The 9,369-nt window shown below is 30.7% G+C and overlaps 1 long non-coding RNA gene across 2 annotated transcripts; it reads right to left on the bottom strand.

Moving 5' to 3' along the window:
- Positions 1 to 2,634: 2,634 nt before the first annotated feature.
- LOC146999356 (uncharacterized) lies at positions 2,635 to 8,410 on the bottom strand. 2 transcript variants are annotated; one of them, XR_015042734.1, is made up of 3 exons: positions 8,348 to 8,410; positions 5,731 to 5,820; positions 2,635 to 2,774 (listed from the first exon to the last, which is right to left on the bottom strand). It is a non-coding gene; the product is annotated as an uncharacterized LOC146999356 (long non-coding RNA). The 2 variants fall into 2 exon arrangements; XR_015042733.1 differs by lacking the exon at positions 8,348 to 8,410 and having other exon boundaries at positions 5,731 to 8,325.
- Between the last annotated feature and the right edge of the window lie 959 nt (positions 8,411 to 9,369).

The raw sequence follows: 9,369 nt of genomic DNA, 5'->3' as shown, positions 1-9,369 counted from the left end.
TCCGTCTGCCGCACTATGGGAATGTGTATTTTAACTCTATGTACAATCCTCCGAAGAATATTCTCGATGTCGATTACTTAGCAAAGATATTGGATATCAACAAGCAGGTCATTCTTGCGGGTGACTTAAATGCTAAGAATCAAGAATGGAATTGTAGGAGGACTAATAACAACGGTATTAAATTGTCAGAATTCATAAATAATTACCCGGTTTATTTACATGTGCCGAGTGAGCACACTTATTTGTCCAATAACGGTAATTCGGGTGATATACTTGACATCTTCCTTTCCACCATCTCACTGTCTTTCGGCCTAGAGGTTATACAGGATATGGACTCGGATCACTGCCCAGTCATTGCGACTCTTGGTACGACTAAGGAAGCCATGGAAGCGCTTCCCACATAGCACAAAAACATCCTTGGGATATCCCAAGGATGTTACTCGCGGGATATGCGCACATCCTCAGGACATCCCGGAATATCCCGCGAACCTCCTAAACACCTCCTCCCGAGTGCTTAATGTCACATCCCGGGATATCCTCAGGACATCCTAACAAGTCCCATCGACAGCGTGCGGGATGTTGTTAGGATATGAACTCCTACTTACTACATCCCACAAACCTCCTAAGCACATCCCATTATATCCTAAAAACATCCTATCTATGTCCCATCGACAGCATATGGGATGTTATTAGGATTTAAAATCCTACTTACTACATCCTCAGGACATCCCGTAATATCCCAATTTCCTCCTGAGCGCTTAATGTCACATCCCAGTATATCCTTAGGACATCCTATCTACGTCCCACCGACAGCGTATGGGATGTTATCAGGATTTGAAACACTAGTTACAATATCCCTTTAACCTCTTAAATACATACTCTCAACTGCTTAGTGTCACATCCCAGTATATATACAGAGGAAAATTCCAGTGAAAGTATGTGAAGGTGTGATGATCTAAAACCTACTTTTTTTTACACAGATAGTCTCAAATCGTTCTCTTATGGTTACTATGGAAAAATCAGAAATGTTGAAAATATTTATACAACTTATTTTGTTTTTAAATCTGAATTTGTGAATATATTAAAACTGAGCAAGGAAATTAAAATGAAATATTAATACAAAATATTAAAACTGAAAATTTTGCTTTTATTTTTAAGATATTAAAAATCTTTTTTGATCATTTTTAAACATCCAATAGCCCCCAAATTGAATTATTCATAATTAAATTATTTTACAAAATCAGTTTCTAATTTCAGTTAATTTGTATTAAAAATCGAATAATAAAATTACCCATTTAATAATCTTTACATAAATGAATCATCTTTCTTTAAAACATGTAAGGAATTTATAGTGTTTTTGATGACACTATTGGGAAATTGTTAAAAGGAATAAATAGTATTTTTAAAACTAAATCAATTCCTATCCTCAGAATAAATAAATACGTTTTCGTAAAATGAGAATGCTGCAGGCTTTTTTATATATTTAATATTTAGTTGTAAAAATTTGACATTATGTTAACAATTCTTTATATCATTCAAAAGGTAACTCAAGAAGCTCTTCTAAAATTCTTTCTGCTCACACAATTCGAAACAAGTTTACGACTGACGATATGAAGTCACATTTCAAAACTAATAGCCCTTTTAGATTAAAAAAAAAAAGTTGTGAAAATAATTTGCAATGGTTCATTGGTATTATTTTACGCAAAAGTCAGTAAAATGAAATTTACCCGTTGAAATCAGCACCAAATTAAACTTTGTAAATTCTAGCGCATGTTAAAGGTTGTCTCATCCAGAATTTTATTACTAACCATTCATTTCAGAGCAAAATAAAACAGTAATTGCCATTTATATGACAATCAATATCAAAAATTTAAATCTGCATTTTACGCAACATAGAAAAACTTCAAAAGATCTACTGTTTACCATGCAATTAAGGCATTTTATTCTGCTATCAACTCTATCAATTATTAATTCCATTAAGTATATTCAGTTTACTCTTTCTGCTCAATATATGCAATGTAAAATTTTCCGTAAATTTGTTAATTCATTTTGTTTTGAGGTGAGGTTTTTATTCAACTCTCAATGTCAACGAGAATGTTTAGTTCATTTTTTATTCGGTCTCAAAAGAGAAATCAAAATACGTGGATTTATGAATCAAAATACATGAGAAATCACAGTGAGAAAAGCACTGCTACCTTAAATTGTGATTATATATAACAAATGCAGTGAATTATAGTTAAAATATTTATATTTCTGAACTATTTCATATATAACATTTTCAGTTTCGCATATGTGGCAATTTAAGAACTTTTTTATGTATACCAATTTTTTTAAATATCTGCAAAATTTTGTATTTTCAAGGAAAGCTTATTCTTTCACCTTAAGTATATAAGTAATGGTAATTTACCAGATAAAATTACTTAATGGGGAATACAGAAAAATATCTAACCACTTACCTTTGTGACTTCATCTGCAAAGAGACTAAAAAAGTAGTTCAGCTAAATCTGCTATAATAAATATTTATAATAATGCTAAATTATGCAATATCTATTAATATGACAAATTTATTTGGATGAAAAATAAACACATTCAGAAATTTATGGCACTATATTATGATTAACAGAGGAAAAACACTTTTCAAAATTCAAAATAGTTTTTATTAATCCAATTTATCACATTTTATTTGAATTCATGAAAAACAATCTTATATCCATGTATTCTTATGTATATAAGAACTCTTGATAAATTGGATCTGTCATTGCCTTTCACAGCACCTAAAATAAAAAAAAAACACTCACAATTACTATATGTGAATATAATTCATAATTAAATTTAAACAAATGACTATTAGAATGCAAATTAAAGGAAGCATTTAAAATATTTTAACATTTAGTACCTATAAACAGAGTAGCAATTATTTGATTTTTCGATTATAGTAAAATAAACATGGGGGATGCCTTTTAAAATTTTTTATGTCAGAAAATAAACTCAAACCACCAGCTGAATATATGAGCAGTTTTATCAATCAGCCACTGGTAGGTAACCTGGATACTGAATCAACATATAAAGTTGCCAAGATAAAGAGAGAAACAAAATTATGATAATCACATCTTACCTATTCATAAAACTATTTTAAATTTAATGTGTAGGCAAGTCCAAAAAGAGTGAGAATGAATTTATTTTGCAACACAAAGTAAAGTCTTGCAGGAGCAAAGAAAACTTGTCTCATGAGATTGGCAAGTAAAAAATAATTAACTGCATCTGGTAACATTTATCTGACAACACATAAGTAATTGTTAGCTACGTGCAGAAAATAAAATCTGATCAGGGGCGTAGCTAGAGGGGGACAAGGGGGGCATCTGTCCCGGGGTGCAGAATCCAAGGGGCGCCAAACTGATATTAGAACATTTTAGAATTAAATGTTTTCCATCCTTGGCTAGCAGTAGGGGGCGTGAAATCTTCAGTTGTCCCTGAGCACTGAAAACCCTAGCTATGACTCTGAATCTGATCATGTTAATGCAATTTTAAACTTTTGAATTTAAACGCAGAAATTTACCAAAGAAGTACTTGTAACAGTAGTAAATGAAGATGTGGCTAATCTTTACTGTATGGTACACCTTGGTTTCTGTCTGAAAAAAAATTGCAAAGTGGTATTGGTTGTTTGTGAAATGTGGAAGCCCATTGCGTCAAATAAGTTTTTCGGTAACCCTAATGTTGATAATGTTGGCGAAAGTAGCCTTTGGGGGGGGGGAAATTTGTCAATAAAAAGGAGTTATTTCTGCAAATATTGCCAACGTGCTGTGATAAATTTAGTTTTGGGCTACTTTTTTTAATAGTAAACCTTTTGTACGGTCCCAGGTTTTTGGTTCTTACCATTCTTTTTAATTGCTGTGTTTGGTTGCACGGAAGTGGTATGGTCTTGTATTTTGAACATGCTATTTATTATTTTGGTGTGAATACCATCGTTTGAGTATGTCTGAGGTGACTAAGAGATGAAAAATTTAATTGAATTGCTTACCTGGAGGATGGTGGTGGGAAGCCTAAACATATGCATGTGAAAAAAAAAGGTATGTTAAAAAAATGACGTTTCATTTATTTTTTGTCTCTGTGTGTTAATTTTTGTTAGAAGATTTGTTGTTTAATGTTTTTATGTTAGGAAATATGTATTTTTGGTAACTTATTCCTCTCTATTTGTGTATTTTTGGTTGTCTGTGTGTTAAGACAGTGGCGAATTTTTTCTGGTAACTATGATATTTTTAACTTTCTGATTTTCTTAAAGTGAAAATAGATCAATGTGTACATGGACAAAGTTAAGGCAGTGCACAATGCCCAGTTTGTGCAGTTCTCTGTTTTAATAGGTCGATGTTTACATGGACACAGAGTTTGTGTATGTCTTTGACTTCTTATTTTGGTTTTAGGTAGCGGCCACCTTGAAATTGGTGCCGATCTTGATATAAAAAAAAAAGAAACGATTCGCCAAGGGTTACAGTAGAGTAAATTTTTACCAAAGATGTTCTACCATAATCACCATTTCAGTGGTTTAAACACTAGTGGAGCAGTATGCAGAGATGAAGATTTGAGTTTTGTTTACACAGCATGATGGTTTAGGCACTCCAGCCATTACAGTGAACAAAATTATAATAAACATAGCCACAATAAATTGTCTATAAATATTGATGTATAACACTGCATTAACTAATATATTTCTTATGCTAGTATATACAGAATCCTTAATCGAAGGGAAAATCAGAAGACTGTGCATGCATTTTCCTTTAACTGAAACATGGATTTGACCAAACAAATCTCAGTCTTACGGGACATGCCACACTATGCAGAGAGACAGTAAAAAGTGCTTGTGTTGTTTTTATTTGTTAGAGGTATGAAATAAATATACTTCTAGATTTTAATTTTTTCTTTTCTTGTTTTACATTTGGATTACCTATCAAAAAGTAAGAAATTTTGATATTATTACAATATCGGAGTTAAAATTACAATTATTGGACATGTTAAAGTAATGAAAATTTTAAATTAGGTTAAAAAGTAACCCTTAATGTGGCATATTTTTGAATTAAACTCTGTCCCTCTTTATTAAGGACTTTAATTAACTAATTTTAAATACAGAGCTATGAATTAATTTTTTCCCTTGCATGTTATAATAACTGAATTAAAATTACTGATACAGTCAAAATTCCTAAATGCAAGTACATAAAATTTACTTTAGCAATTTAAGAAGATGAGACACACTGAACACGTGAATAAATTTCTATCAAAGAATAATTTATTAAATTTGGCCCATTCCATAGTAAACTTTAACCATTAGATTACATTATTACACCATGTTATCAGTTTGAAAAGCAAGTCATATGCCAGATCTTAAATGTAAAAGAAATGCACAAAATAATATACAGATTATTGAAAAATAATGTATACCAATATTTATAGATATGATTAAATGTAACAGAAATTTACTGTCACAACCACATTTTTAAGTGAAATGTATTATTTTAACATTTTACAATATTTAAGGCATGGCACTAAATGCAACATTATGTGCCTGGATATAAGTTAGTAAATTAAAAAAAAAAATAATAATCAAAGAATTAATGTCATGAAAAATTTCAAAAACAAGCAGAATTTAATTTAGAAGACCTTTAGACACTTATGATAAATAAATCTGAGAATTCTTCACCCAAAATTAAATTATAATTAACTAAAACCAGTTTGACTGACCTTCTACAAAATCCTTGAGCTGCAATTTTTTCTAGCTTGAAAACCAAATTCTTCTCCACATGGTAATAACATCTTAACCAGTTGAAATTCCTGCAGAAAGTTTGATAACACAGTAATAGAATTAATAGAATAGAAAAATTAACACAAAAGTATAGAACATCATTTAAACTTAACATTATTACAAATTTTGGTGCTTTCTGATTATCTGCAAAACTGTGAAAATTGGCAAAATGGTTAGTTTATGGTTCATATCTACTGCTCTGTTCACAAGTAGTAATTCAAATAAGCACTTTATAAGAAACAAGAAATTTTAGGATGCACACACACAAAAATATATACATTGGGTCAATATTCACATATTTTTCATCCAATGGAATACTATTCAGAAATAAAGATTAAATATAAAGCATGTAAATACATGTGTGTGGTATGCATATTCATAGTTTGCTATTATCGTGTGCATACTCTTGCTGTTTTAGCATAAGTTGAAGCTGTGAGGGCAGATGATAAGAAAGTATCAGAATTTTTCATGTATAAGAAAAGATTGCCCTGACAATAGTATCTCAATTGTTTAGCACTGACATTTACATAGCGCATTAGAAATATATAGTAATATATGTATAATAAAAAGATAATTGCATATTATTAATTCATTTTTTTAAATGCCAAACTTTAACAATTCTTTCACATATAATTAAACAGAATTCTTTCACATGAACATCTAAAATCCATTCTTAACTAAAGAATAAATAATAAAACCATGTAAATTTCTTATCAAGCCCATCATTTCCAAAATGTCTACTTCTGAAAGTTCCCAGCATTTCTCAATATATTATTAAATTACTAAACTAAGCATCAATGATCGTCATGTTCGCTAATGTGGCAATATCTTTCACACTTCTTTGTTACCACAAGTAACAAGTAGGCTTCAATAAATCTTTAACTGTTACATGCTACTTTTGTCTAAAATTTGTACAAATAATAAAATTAAATCAGCTCTTTATAATATGCTCAAAGAAATAATTTTGTTTGACAATTTGTATGTTATATATTGGCCTGATTAATGATTCAGGAAATAATTCGGGTTTTCAAAGTGCTTCCAATAATTCAAATTTCAACTTGTGTCAAAATAAAATCTATAACACAAAGATAAGCAAATTTCCTTATGAACAATGCATTTTAACATTATTCAATCACTGGCAATCACACAGTACTGATTGCTTCAATAAGCATTACTGTAACTGTGTTATTTAAAAGACTGTAATGTTTTAATTATTTCCTTAATTAAAACATTACAGTCTTTTCCTCCTTCTAACACCAAAAGAAAACCCAGATAAGAAATATAAAAATATCAGTAAAAATAAATTATATTATTGAATGACACTTTACATTAATTACATTTATGCATATATTATTTTATTATAAATTATTTCAAAATCAAAGGAGAGAAGGGGGAGAAACTTTAATATTGACATTTCTAAAATGATATAAACATTAATCATTTAGTACAGTTTGTTATTTCAGGCAAAAAGAATTCACTTTTCTGGATAGCATTTATATTTCCATCTCACTTTCAATGAAACATCAAGAGAAATGCATATAACACCAGTTTATTTTATTTATCAGACAGATTATGTCAACTCAAAAAAACCTATCAGTAAAATTCGGTAGTAATAATTCTGAATGTTAGGCAACTTGCAAGATTCAACAAAAATTATCAATACTTTTATTATAATGACAATACTACAGTAACATGAACATAAAATTAAACTGCATATAACTATAAAATAAGCCAGCATATAATAATGGTGCATTGGTTTCTAAAACAATGGGCTCGATGAAAAACTACATGTATTATGGTAGCTATTCATATTCTCATGTTTACTTTACATAACTAAAGTATCTAAAATACAATAAAAATGCAAACAATATTTATGAGAAAATGTTAAAAGCAATCATAAGCATTTGATTGAATGACCATATTTTGTCTTCCTGCAAGTCGAATCTTAAAATGATATGCAGTTTGAAAAATGCTTAATCCTTTTATAAAATATTCAAAATAGATTAGAAAAAGGTACTGTTCTGTTATCAGGACCGGGTTCAGAATTGTATTTATGTATGCTTGTATATTTGTATGTTTGTGTGTCTACATATACACATCTATGCACATACTTACGAACACAGGTTCATACATTTCCGATTCTGGTCCCAATAACAGAACAGTACCCCCAAAAAAACTTGAATTACAAACTAGATTAAGATAATGTTTCAACCATACATATTTTGGACAAAACAATGCAAACGCTTATTTTTATACAATTGTTCAAACTATTTAACATAAATTTATTGCTGTAATAAAATAATAAGCAATCTGATCACACATATTATTTTGAAACTGAATGCATAAACTAGACTAAAAAAAATTCGGTCATAAACATTTGGATAGCAGGGCAAATTAGATATTTGAAAAGACAGCCAGCCATTGAAATACACGTAATTCACGACAGAATGGTAACAATTCATAAAGCTGTGAAACATTTAACTGTCAAAATGACATAAATAACATAAATTCGAAAAGCAAAAAAAGTAAACATACAAATATTGCAACTGAACTTACCTTTCATGCAACAAAAAATATCCATACAAGTTAACCTCATGGCGCAGCCATTTTGGATTTCTTTTCAAATCAGACAGATGTTTACGGATTTGCGGAAGAATACGAGGAACTAGTAGTTCGCCGGATACAATGTGCAATGACGCGAAAGAATATAGTTCTGTAGAACTTCCTACATTATTCCGTAATAAACAGTACTATTTCCTAATTTTTTCTTTATCTAATTAATTAATTAATAGGGAAATAGTTAAATAATGCCGAATTCATTTTTAATGAAATGTAAAATTTTACATGTATGGGACGACCACCTTCCGTCCAATATTTCTGAGAATATAAACAAATTTTGGAATCTGAGAGTATCAGTAAATAAATATATAGAATATCGCCTCTCAAACGACCACTTCTGAAAGTGACCAATATAAATAAATATTGATATTAAGCATTATTTCTATAAGACGACCATCTCTATATAAGACCAAAGTTTCTAGAATCTTGGATAGTCATCGGAGATGTATCTTTACTGCGAAATTATCGCACGACTGTAATTCAATATCAATAACAGATCGCGCGATTGAAAAACATTTTCTGTCCTGTAATTAGAGGAAAAAAATTTTCCTTATGAGGTATTTCTCCCGCTTTCCTTGCGTGCCTTCGTGGTGTAATAGTTCTGCACGCTGGGCCGGTATTTCAGAGGTCCGTGGTTCGATTCACGGCGAAGTGGGTTGCTAATTTTTCATCTCTACGGCTTCCCAAAAAAATCCTAATGTCTCTACAGTGGCGCCCGAATTAAAAAAGTGTTGGATGAGGTATATCCACACCCAGGATTTAGTGATTGGATCCCCTTAAAAAAAGTCGGCCTTTAAAAAGAGAAGTAATATAAGGTATTTCTCCCGCTTTCCTAGCGTGTCTTCGGCCCACCAGCGGCCGAGCGGTAAAGTCGCTGAACCCTTGTAGTGCGATCCGAGGTTCGAATCCCGCGAACGGGCTGGCTGCATGGGTGTTTTCGTGGTTTTCCACACATGTAA

This window comes from Stegodyphus dumicola, chromosome 1 (genome assembly GCF_044657685.1).
Source record: "Stegodyphus dumicola isolate Sdum_Otavi_A_Nest chromosome 1, ASM4465768v1".
NCBI lineage: Eukaryota > Metazoa > Arthropoda > Arachnida > Araneae > Eresidae > Stegodyphus > Stegodyphus dumicola.
This window is presented reverse-complemented; position numbering and strand designations above follow the sequence as displayed.